This window comes from Brienomyrus brachyistius, unplaced genomic scaffold (assembly GCF_023856365.1).
Source record: "Brienomyrus brachyistius isolate T26 unplaced genomic scaffold, BBRACH_0.4 scaffold73, whole genome shotgun sequence".
Classification (NCBI taxonomy): domain Eukaryota; kingdom Metazoa; phylum Chordata; class Actinopteri; order Osteoglossiformes; family Mormyridae; genus Brienomyrus; species Brienomyrus brachyistius.
The window spans coordinates 1223901-1237070 of NW_026042348.1; the positions used below are offsets into that span (position 1 = coordinate 1223901).

The window sequence follows — 13170 nt, forward strand, 5'->3', positions numbered from 1 at the left end:
AAAAACTATAGTATAGAAAAATCCAATAATACTATCGGACAACATGGCCATGGAAATGTAACAGAGAGCAGTGAGCTGGAGACCAGAGTCTTGACCCTGAGGAGTGAAATAAAATATTTAATTTCTCTGTTGCATCGCAAACCTGACAGATACACTACTTGTCAAAAAGAAAAGAACTTACTTCCTCACACATTTCTACAAGGATGTTTTTGTCAAATCCCTCCAACTCACTGCAAAACAACAGATCAAATTCACATATTATGACATAAATAAAAATATAATATAGATATATAATATAGACAGTTCATGGTGCATTTTGTAATACTCAAGACACACCAAGGCCATGCACAGTGCATACTGATAAAAGGGAGGGGAGGGGGGGGGAAACTTCAATACATTCTCTGTATCTGAAGTCGAACAATTCAAGGTGGTCTATCTTACAACTGTCATGCGCCGCTTGTCCGCTCCTCCCGTGTGCCACGCCCCCTCGTTAACCTCGTGTGGAACCCCGATGTCATTCGCTGTTTCCAGTTGTTTTCATTAGTCCTATGTATTTAACTCCGCTTCAAAATATGTTTCCCCAGTCCTGTCATTTAAGTCGCTACTTCTATTGCCCCGTGTTCCTAGCTGGTTTCCCCAATAAATCCTTTGTTTCCCGATTCTCCGTCTTCCTGCTCCTGCTTCCCCGATCCGTGACGTGACAACAATCAACATGAACACACCACAGTCCACAGAACCAATCTGTCAAGGAACATCCTGCGAAATACAATATAGTACTAACGAAGACATTTGTTAAAATTCTAATACAAATATAACGACAGAAAATGCTGAAATCCACTTTACCATGTTTTTCAAGTATTTTCCAGTGTCCTGGGCTTATTCGGTTTGTCAGTTTGCTGCAAAAAGAAATTTGGAATAGTCAGGGACACAATAAGTACATCTTTTCATGTAAACGGGATTAAAACTCTATGTAGGAATTAATGGACAAACAGAAGACCTTTTGTCACATTTGTAAATCTTTCACTGTAGCGCGGCATCTGGCTGTGAGTGTTACCCAGAGCGTATGACAGTCTCTGCCCCAACTGTCAGCAGGAATGAAGGAAGAAAATTATGATTAAAAAAGACCTAACAATACAACTTAACTGTTATAACATTCATTGTACAATATACTATACATATGATAAGGATCACATAACTGCGTGGTGCGCAAGTACGCATTCCCGTACACTCGCGGCAATTCCTTGTTGTAGCAGCGCAAATGCGTATTTATTTTATGTGCATTCACGCTGTTATGACAAAAAATTACCGTGCATCTTAACATTTATGTAGCTAATTTTTACTTCTGCAGGCATGAAGGCTAAAACACACAATGATTTCTTGTCATAACAGCGCGAATGTACATTAAATAAACACGTATTTGCGCTGCTACAAGACATTACCGCGCGTATCGGTTTAAACAGCGAATAAGTACTTTCACACCAGTTATGTGCCCCCTGCATATGATCATTTTTGCATATAAAATAAAGGGCGAGACAAGTCTACACACGTATTCACATTTATATAACGGTTTTATTACCTTGTAAATCATCTTTAGGATTTGCAAACTGCCCAAACACTTTTGATGTAGCCAGTTTTAGGTTTTAAATGGATTAATAGAGATTCTCCATAAGATTTATTGCTGTGTGCGTTTGAATCTTAAAGCCCGAGTCTCGCGCCAGATGCGTCAGAGTTGGCAACCTGCTTACAGCCGAATCGGACCTACGACCGGTCAGTTGGAGCCGAACGCGGCCGAAAGTCACCGACGAGCTGCATAGCACCGCATTGTCTGTTATGGTACGAATGGGCGTCCGTGACAACAGCTTAATTACTTTTGAATCACATGTACTTATCTTCTCACACTTCTTCCGATCATCTGAGGGAAAGCTTGTATTTTGAAGAGAGTCTTCACAATGGAGAACAACGACAGCAAAATAGTTAAGATTAAAATTAAAATCATAATTAAAGTGAAAATATCAACGAAGGAAGGTGTGATAAAGAAGGAAGAGACGGAAAAGCCTCGATTGACACGGAGGGTGCCTGACATGCCGAAGGTAAAGCCCTGGCTCAAGAGACTTTATTAGAGCACTTTAATTAGAGCATAAAATGTGTTATATCAATAATCTTTCCTTGTTTTAACAACCGGCTGTCCAGACTGGAAGAGAAGAAAATCACCGGGGCCAGAGGGTTCGTCCGTGGAGCGGGAGGGACAGGCTACCCACGCTGGAGGAAGAAGGAGCGACGAGGAGGAGGCCCCAGCTGAAGTTCCTCCGTCGTCCGGACAGCAACGGCTCCTGCGCCCTGCGAGCAGAGAGAGGCCAGGGGCAGCGTCAGCAATCCGCCGAGCAGCAACTCCTGCAACGAATGCACGGACTCATGGGTTATGGACGGAAACGGAGGACTGACAGAGACATTATTGGTGACGGACTTGTGGGTTATGGCCGGGGACGGAAGACTGACAGAGACATTGGTGATGGACTTGTGGGTTATGGCCGGGGACGGAGGGATAGTAGAGATGTTGTTTAAGGATTATTATAGATATAGGATAGGATAAGATAGGATCGGATAAGAGGCTTAGATGAAATAGATTAAGATAAGATAAATTAAAACATAATAAGATTAGTTAAAATATAATAAGATAGGCTAAGTTAAAATATAAGATAGGTTAACATATGATGATTAAAGTTAAGATAAGAGATTTACAATAAAACATATATTTACTTTTCAAACTGTGTCTTTGTCATCTCTTCAGTGTTGTGTCTGTCTCTTAAGTGTTTGATAATTTTGCACCGTTAATTTATATCTGACACTCCTAAATGTCAATAAGCAGAGACGGAGGAATGGGAGGAAGGTACGGTTAAGTTAAAGGAAATGATAAAGTATCAAAATCACAGTGTTACCTTATTTTGACGCAGAGAAAGTAATTTCAGTGTTACTACCACCTATGAGTTAATGGCTGCAAATGTTGGTGTTAGAAGTGCCGGTAAATAACGCGGCGTAAGTTTAACTCCGGTGTGTTTCTGAAAAACGCGCCGCCTTCTAACTGCTGTCATTCGGCGAACGTATAGGAGACTATTCTGGTAAGTAACAAGTAAAGTGGTAATTTAACGTAATGCTAACGTGCATTACCAGTTAATAAGTGTTTTACTATATCATACCATGCATACTTTATAGTTTTAGTCCGGTGCACTCTGTATCCATAACTAGCTAGCTAATGTTAACATGACGCAGTACAGTCTTCCAGCTTGGGGATTCCCACACTGGTCCGCGGCCAGTATTCCACAGGGGGTTTGCGGAGGAGTTGGTTGCAAAAGCAAACGATCCCTTCATATTCATGCGTTGTGTTCTAATGTGTAAATAAAAGATAACGATCAAATTCAATGTTTATGTCCTATTATACTAGATAAGACTGTAAAATAGTTTGCCCTGTATATGGATGCCATGCAGTCAGAGCATGATCAAGACAGGGTGTGAGTGTGGAAAAAAGACAAATGTAACAGTATTTGAGGGAAGATTGAGAAGGAGGGAAATGTAAGGAGAAGGAGGTTCCTAGGAGCTCCGAGATGTGTTTGGCTGTAATAAATCTGGAATATAGCTATATGACATAGTTTTTGCTAACACCAGCATTTATTTTTTAGGTTTGTCGAGCTCCGTCAAAACAATTAGAACGAGTCCATTATGTAACTGGAACCCCTCTCACATGTAAACACAGTGACACGCTACAGCGTTGGTTTGTTGTCTGAGGCTGATACTGACCACAAACACATTCTCAAATTTCACTGCACCAGTCACAGCATATGCAGGCAGAAAAATGACAGCAAAAAACGTTCAGCATTAGACTCTAAAACTGTCTGTAATGTCTGTGTTTATCCAGTGGACCATGGTGACGGAATAGGGTACGAGTAAATGCATGCTGGGAGATTCATGGAGTCAACTTGTGGTTTGTCGGCTTGTCACGGCAGGATCTGTAATAACTCCTAAGCATTTGGTCAGAAGGCGCACACGGTAATTTATATTTATTGTATTTACTTGTTGTCTTGTATTGAAAAGTGGAATTGCGGGGATGTATGAGCCGCTGTTTAGCGGTAACATCATGGATCTTTTAGAATGTCTTGTAAGATTAAATGTAATGCAGGAATTTAATAATATGTTTATTTTATAGTTTTTCACGGTGTCTAGAAGAATAAAGACTGAATAAACTTCAACATCTGTCAGGCGCATGTTTTCTGTACCAAGTTAAGAACTTTGGGAGCTGTTATATCTTCTATAATAAAGGTAACCTTACAGTAAATGACTTCAGCTGTGATCTGAAGCTATATAACAAATTTTATTAAATAAGATTAAATTTATCTTCTGCGAGGGGCACCCTAATATAATGATATATATAATAATTATAATATAATATAATTATATAATTATAATAAATATAATATAATTATAATATAATAATACACTGCTGTCTGTCTGCCATAAAATAAATAAAAGGGGGAATTGGAATTGCATATGACTATGGAGAGAATGGCTGACTATGGTGAAAAAGGTGTGAAAATTTTTACTAATTCACATAAGGGACAGCATAAAGGGTTGTTTAATTCAGTATTGGAGGAATTCATATATTTGTGTGATTATGATAATCACACTATTATAACTTGATTGTACATCTCTTGAATTGAACTAATTACAGTGTCATGTATAACACTGCACTTTTTAATACATTGTTTGGTAGAACAGACTGCAAAACTGTAGTCTCAATGGAAAGCTGGATGAAATTCCTAGGGTGGCGTAGTCAGCTGTCCACTGAGTCTACAGTTTTGTGGTTCGGTCTGTCACAGTCTGGCGCAGTTGGCAGGATCATCGTCCTGAGAGCAGAGATGCGTGTTCAGTGTGAATGACCCTTCAGTTGTTGTTTTTCTATTTTTAATTACTTTTTTATTCCTATCCATGTCTTTTTTTCCTTTTGTATGCTCATTATTTAGCCAGTACAGCTGTTTTTATTGTAGTCGAAAACAACAGTGAGTGCCAGTCACTGGCAAATCCCTTGGTTCCCGGTTCCACTCCATCGTTCCTCTGGTGGTCCCCTTGAGCTGTGGACCCCTTTCCAGTGTTGTGCAGCCAGATCCTCCTGAGCCGCACGGAAGTGGAAGTTGGCAAAGTGAGATGCGGCAGTAGGCCTATGCATGCAATTGACTGGAGTATGGAGAGTAAAGCCTTTTGTTTTCTTTAATAAAAGTTGTCCGTGCATTTTCTCATATGCGAGAACATCACTACTGCCACTGCACTTGTTGATGTGTAAGTGTGCCCTATTCAAACAATAAAGAGAAACTACATGCAGCACTGAAAAACTATTCCTCGGCTAAAAAATGTAAACATTCTTTCTATATCAGAAGCTAGTCTCTGACTGAAATTTCTATAAATCTTTATATAAACTGATAGCAATTAAACTAAGAGTGCATGCTTGGATTTTAGTATCTGCATGTACTGTGGAACTAAAAAGAATCATAATCAACATATATAATTACGTAAATGAAAAACAAATACGTTGCATTTTCCTTAATAGTTTTGCACGTTGCCATAATTTATATTTAATTTAAAGTATGAAGCACCCAAGCAAAGTTTATGTTGAAATAATACTCAAGATTCTTAAGTCTTAGCTCTGGCACAGTGGTGGATCTAGAAAATTTTAAATGGGGTGGCAAGAGATTTTAACAGAGTGGCATGGAGGTTCAGTGAGAAACCGACTATCATTCAGAATCGTGGAGCTCAGGAGCATACTTACACTGAAAAAGTGACAATTTATCTAAGCATTTGGACTCTCATGGTTAAAACAATGCTGATTGTACTTTTCATTATCACTGACCAGTTGTTTTTCTTTGTTGTGCTGTGCAGCAGAACGTTTCACAAACATATCCAAATTAAGAGCCTTTGCACGCTGTCTGTCAGTTTGCACACACACACACACACACACACACGAACAGTCAAATGCATTCATACCTGTATATATATATATATATATATATATATATAGTCAGGAGTGGTACTTTCACCACGAAATGTCACCCATGTGCACTGTGTCTTCGAGTAGTGAACCAGTTTTCAATACAATGGTTAAAAAGGTTCAAACCTTCAGTGCCTCGTTGTGCCATCTCTACCAGTGTTTTTTGCAACAGGGAAAATACAACTTTTATGCTGGCCTTAGAAGCACAACTTCAAAGAATAGCTGCCATGCTTCTGTCTAGCATGGCAGAGAGAGTAAAATGGTATGGGACTGCATTGGTGCTGGTAAGGTGGGTGATTTACACAGAGTACAAGGTGCAATGAACCAGCAAGGTTACCGCTCTGTTTTACAACTCATGCCACCCCCTGTGGTCAGCACTTCTATCAAGCAGCAAGGCTGATTCAAAGCACACCGGTGAAAGATGAGGAATCCAGAGAACTGTCTTGCTTGACTGGCCTACAGAATCATCACATCTCCAGCCTATCAAGCTCATGTGAGACCAGCTTCACCGCGAGGTCAGAGAAAATACCAAGCCAGTCCCACCTCTGGGAATAGCAGGATTGAAATTTCCCCTAATATTGTCATAAACGGACAGCTCTAATGGCAAAGGACTGCAAAGCTGTAATTGCTGCAAATATAGTTTTCATACAGTTTGATTAATTGAATATGAAGATGAAACTTATTGCAATATTTATTATATCACAAAGCAGAAGGCAGCAGGGAAAAGTAAAAAAAGAATCACCCCAGATGGGACTTAAAACCACGATATCCAGCTCAGAAAATCAGGGCCGTGGGCGTTTGGCCAGTAGGGCAACCGGCAGACCTGAGCTTATGACCGGGACACTTGACTCACAATGGAAGCTCAGCAAATTATAAGCAAGCCTGCAAAAGTGACATGAATGGACCTGTGTAATCTATGGTAAAATGCATCTTGGGGCCGAGACACTAACACTCACAGTCCAGGAGAAGATGACATCCATCACTGGATCTCAGTCAAATGCGGCAATCAAGTTTCCGCTATGCCTTTGGCATTTAATGTTTGTACTTAGCTATAGAGTGGCAGGAACACAAATGAATGGGAAGTTTAAAAAAAAAAACATTTGCATTACAGCAATACGTCACACATGACTATGTAAGGGAATAGATGAAACCCTGCATACATCACTATACTAGTGCAATTCAGTACGAAGTGCACTGGCATGATTCGTATGATTCCTGGTTTATTTGGAAAATTTAGGTCCACCATCAGCTAAGTGTTATATTTATGATGCAAATTGATGACACTATTTGGCAGACACAATATCAGACTGAATTTATTTTATAATTTTAAAGGTTTAAATGCAATTCAGGGTGTTGGACATCCTGTTAGCCTTAGAAATCTATAATGCTCCCCCTCAAGAGAGAGTAAACGACTGCAGGGCATTACAAAGGTCCAGAATGGATTTTTCATTTACAGATGTCTTCTCTGGCTGTCGTGACCAGTATCTCACTCCGGACCAGTGGTGGATCTCGTACTCAGGCACAGCGAATGGGTCCTTCCGCCCCGTGGATTTCCTCATCCCCTCAGCCACAGATTCCCTCCAAGCTGATGGGGTAACTATGGTTGGCAGAACTGGGGTTTGCTGTTCACTGTCATCCGCTTGACATTGATGGACCACTTGCTGAGGCTGAGGATGGTGGTCTTTACGTATCCTCACTGTTAGGCCTCTGCACACCCATTTCTTTTGCTGACCTGTTGCACAGAAACATTTCATAGTAAACTGTAACATAACTACAGCAATTATTTCAATGTTGTTCAGTCAGTGAGAATCATTTACATAGTAGGGAGCAGATAAGCAAGAAGGAAGGTGGTGCTGCAGAATATGTAAAAGAAAACTTGCAGGCAAGGGAGCTCACTGATAAAAATATAGCTAGAGAAGCTACAGCGCCCTCCACAATTATTGGCAGCCCTTGTAAATATTTGTGAAAAGGGTTAGAAAAAATGTACATTTTTCTGAAATAGCTTCATCTCACACTGAAAAAGTTAGAAAAATAATGCAGTCATTGGTATAGAGTGTAAAGAGGAGGGGCTGAGGACACACCCTTGAGGGGGTCCAGTGTTGTTGATCACAGTTGCTGATCTGGCTGTGCCTATCCTTACAATCTGTGGTCTATTGCTGAGGAAATTATGGACCCAACGGATGAGAGATGCGGATATGTTCAATTGAAGAAGCTTCTTGATCATCTGGTGGCGTTGAATGATAATAAAAGCGGAACTGGAGTTAATGAAGAGGACAGTAGCGAAGGTGCCTGGAGATTCAAGGTGTTGGAGAAGGGAGTGGAGGAGACATACTACAGTACCCTCTGTTCTGCTCTTCACCCAGGAGGCAAACTGGTCTGAGTCCAGCTGCGGTCTGACAGCTGGCTGGATGATATGGAGTATAATTTTCTTTAGGCATTTCATCATTATCGATGTGAGTGCTACTGGCCGGTAATGATTTAGCTCAGAGGGACGAGGTTTCTTAGCACCCGGGACGATGGTAGAAGTTTTCCAAATTGTAGGAATGGTCACCAATCTATATGAGTTTCAAAGGATGGAATGAAGGATGGGAGCTTGTTCTGTGGCGAATAGCTTCAAAACTTTAGCTGGTACACGATCAGGCCCGGCGGCCTGGCCAGCTTTGCATCTGCTTAGCTGCTGCCTCATGTCCTCTACAGCAGTGTTTCCCGACCCAGTCCTCGGGGGACCCCGGACGGTCCACGTTTTTGCTTCCTCTCAGCTTCCAGCGTGCCTGTACTTGGTATTCGGTGTTCCTGATTGGCTGGCGGCTGGAAAGGAGCAAAAACATGGACTGTCCGGGGTTCCCCAAGGACTGGGTTGGGAAACACTGCTCTACAGTAAAGGGAGGGTTTGTAGGATCATCAGAGGGAAGGCCATTGAGCAGCTCCTCACAGACAGCAGAGTAGTCCTGCTTATCGAACATTGTATAGAAGGAGTTTAAGGAGTCAGCAACAGTTGTAAGATCAGTTATTTGACCAGTGAGTAACCAAAAGGCCTGTTTGGTGTTCATTGTACTGAACTCTTGCTCCAGTCTATTCTTATATTTGAGTTTGGCATTGATTATCTCATTCTTTACTTGTCTACTGAGTGACTGGACAGAAGACCAGTCCTTGCATAGAAATGCTTTGTGTTTTTCCTTCAAGCTGTGCTTAACATGGGAAGTGATACTGGGTTTGTAGGTAGGATATCTCCAGACAGTTCTGGTGGGAATATTGGAATAAATACTAAACTTGACGTAGTCTGTAATTACAGAAACTTCATGGTTTTGATCACCCTGGAAAATGTCCCAATCTGTACATGCAAGTGAACCTTATAGTCGTTCAATTGCCTCCTCTGACCAGAGGGTGGCCAGGTGCACATGCGGTTTAATGCGCTTCAGTTCTGGTTTGCAGTGAGGTAGCAGGAAGACAACATTGTGGTCAGAGTGGCCAAGTGGAGGATGTACACGTGCGATGAAGGCGTCAGAGATGTTACTGTAACATAAGTCCAGAGTATTAAGCTTCCTAGTCGGAATATCCACATACTTATGAAAAGATGGCAAAACAGCTTTGAGATTACAGTTGTTAAAATCACTGGCAGTAACTCCGGGGCGTCGCGATATCTTGCCGTCATGGAGGTGGCGTCCTCACACACTAGCTCCGCCGCTGCCTTGGTGTTGGCGCTTGGTGGAATGTAGACACAGCTAATTACTACAGTAGGGAATTCCCACGGAAGGTAGAAGGGGCGTACAGATAGAATCAGCATCTCTGTCAGGTGTACAAACAATGCGGTGTACTTTAATATTCGTGTACCACCGCTCGTTGACAAAGATGCAGACCCTACCACCCCACTTCTTACCTGACTGAGACGTCCTGTCAGTCTGCCAGATCATAAAATTAGAGAGACTAACCTCAGAGTCTGAGATGGTGTCATCAAGCCAGGTTTCAGTCAGGACAATAACATAGGTGATACCGCTCCACCCGACACTTGGCATGCAATAAGTCCATTTTATTCTGGAGTGAACATACATTGGCCAGTAGGATGGGGAGTAGCGGTGGTCTGAAGGGTCGCCTCCCCAGTCTGGAGCGTACACCTCCTCACCTACCTCTTTTACTCAGGCGAAACTCCAGAGGAAGAGCAACTGCCGGCCTTGAGGTGATAGACGACCGCAGTTGGAGAAGCTCCCCTCTACTGTAGGTGAGTGGATTGTGGCCATTACCCATGATTGGCTGAATTCATGTTGCTATGTGCATATCTTGTGTCAGCAATTAGACGCGCTGCTGCATTGACTGGGCGTTTTCTTTAGTGCCCCAGAAGACATACTAAGAGAGAGGGGATGAACATGAAGCTCCCCCCAAACACGATAATTTATATTTTATGAATTTAACGCTATCGTGCATTTAAAACACACAAAATCAGCAGTTACAGATTATTAAAATCAAATATCCTTTCCAGCAGGAAGGGCAGTGCCCTAGCGCCCCCAACTGGTCAGCCTTGGCTGTCCTCTCCTAGTTCTGAGAGATATGGCAAAATATTTTTTTTATATCAATGGATGCTGATGGTTATTACAGTATAATTCCAATCAGAATTTCTTATTCAGCGGTATGATTCAGGTATGTACCGGCTTCACCTTTAAATTTCATATGTGCAATAACTGTACGTTCGTTGTTTGTTGGCTGTGGGGACACTTTATATTTTTACATTTTTAAATAAAAATGTATGATTATCTACAGTGAGTAATTTTTACACTTTCATTAAGCTAGATCCATCCATCCATCCATCCATTTTCCAAACCGCTTACCCTACTGGGTTGCGGGGGGTCCGGAGCCTATCCCGGAAGCAATGGGCCAGAGGCAGGGAACAACCCAGGATGGGGGGCCAGCCCATCACAGGGCACACTCACACACCATTCACTCTCACTCACAAATAGTGAGTAAATAGTGACTCTGTCCTTATATTCATGTAATAAATATACAAATGGAATAAGATGGTAATCTGCCTGAGACATAAAGAAGGAAAAAGACAATATTACAGACCAGCCGCATATAATGATCAATTTCACCCAGACAAACATTACAAGTGGTTTCCAGTGTATTTCCATTCAGCAGAATACGACTGGCTTTCGGTGATCTGCTCTTGTTCACTTTTCTCCTCCTCGGTCATTTTTGTTAATTTTTCTCCCAAACCAGATAAACTGTTTATGACTGAGCCATAAACATTAGACTGCTTTTAGTATGTGATGGGTTTAACAGTTTAGGCCACTTAAAAAAAAAAAAAATTGGTTCTCGTCCCCGCCCGACCCGCCGAAATGCCTCCAACCCGGTTTTATTTTTTTTTTATTTCGTAAAAATCGCATGGAAAATGCCCAAGAATGATGAAATTTGAATTTCCCGCGCATTCCACATCGACGATTGATCCACATTGTGTAATCCTAGTCTTGGAATGGTTTCATGAACCTAAATTTGTCTCTACCTGAGATGGGCTGGTGCAAAGATTTAAGTCTGGGGAAGTGATGTGGTACATGTTCTTAAGTACTTGTTTGTAGAGTTGCATTTCCTTGTTCAACCATTCAGGTTCCTGTATTTTGTAAATTCCTCGTGTTTTAACACTTTCTTTCTAGATATATATTTTAAAATCTTGGTTGTTCATTTAGAATGGGAATGACAAACAGAAAATTCATTTCAAATAGTATCATTTTTATATTCACGAATGAAACATCAGTGTCATGCCCGGCTCGTCCGCTCCTCCTGTGTGCCACGCCCCCGGATTACCCACGTGTGTTTCCCGAATTGTACCCAGCTGTTTCCGTTTGCTGTCAATCAGTCTTGTGGATTTAAGTCCTGGTCTTACCTGTTTGCTTTGTCTGTCATTGATGTTAGTCTGCGTCTAATGTTCCCGGCTCCCCGTAGCATTAAATCCCTGTTTTCCCCGTACCTTGCCTGTCTTGCCTGCTTCCTTGCCTGCCTGCCTTTCCGTGAGCCTTACCCGTGCAAACGTCGCGTGACAATCAGCATAAAGTATCCAAATCCATAGTTGGGAAGGCATTTATGAGATACACATGGATCAAGGAATTTACATTCTTGTATTTTCTTACATTTAATATATTTGAAACGCAACAAACGAAGAACTGAGGCGTACTAAGTAGGTCTGCTCTCTTTGGTATGTATTTTCAAATATGTATTTTCTTACATATTTGAAAGTCCAAACAGTCAATCAAAATTTGTAAAAAAAAAAAAAAAATCCCGCCCACCCGACCCACCCCCTCCAAAAAAAAGGTAGAGAACCAATTTTTTTTTTTTTAAGTGGCCTTAGTTGTAGCTGAACAGAACCGCAATGGCAGATTCCTGGTCACTTCCTGATTTTTGGTGTACTAGTCGGAGATACTTTTAGCTTTAGAACGAAAGAACCACGGCTTATTAGAGAACAGAGTAACAATTATCCATCCATCCCTTTGGGTCTTGGTCAGTCACGTGTCTGCACTGTCTGACACGCCCCCATTCGCCATTTTTAGTGTATCGTGGATGTAAACACATTTGGTTAAACTTGATATTCAGTGTTTTTTTTTCTACACAAAAATGTAATGTTTTATGTAATCAGTAATAATCAATTTTCATTACGAAAACACACTAGTAATTTAGGTGTTTACGAAAGGAAGAGAGTCAAGAACACCACAAAAATATCATTGGACATATATTTTATTTTAAATATGACCAATAAGGTTAATTGCCAAGTAGAATACAGGCTCGATATACAATGAGTTTATACAGCTCCTTCCAGACATCATGTGAAACGTTAGAAACCGTACTTGCAAATGTTTCTAAACTTAAACTATAGTTGGGCATTGGTTTGTCAGTGGACAGCAGTGACAGCCTTATCCTGAACTGTGTCTTATAATCCACGCACGCGAATATACACATACATGCACTGACAAACGTGTCATTACAATTTTGCTGTTTACTTTTGTCTTTAAAAAGCATTCACTCTGTAACGCTAATTTAACACGAACAGATTAACCAATTTCGGCACCCTCTGTAGTTAGGCTAGCTTGCTAGCGTAGTTTAATTAATGTGAAAATACTTCAGAAGACAAAAAAATGCATATTCAGTAATAATACAAATAC

At 41.1% G+C, this 13170-nt stretch overlaps 1 long non-coding RNA gene across 1 annotated transcript; it reads right to left on the minus strand.

The window, feature by feature from the left end:
* Positions 1 to 842: 842 nt before the first annotated feature.
* LOC125726498 (uncharacterized) lies at positions 843 to 1844 on the minus strand. The gene is made up of 3 exons (XR_007388198.1): positions 1577 to 1844; positions 998 to 1082; positions 843 to 896 (listed from the first exon to the last, which is right to left on the minus strand). It is a non-coding gene; the product is annotated as an uncharacterized LOC125726498 (long non-coding RNA).
* Between the last annotated feature and the right edge of the window lie 11326 nt (positions 1845 to 13170).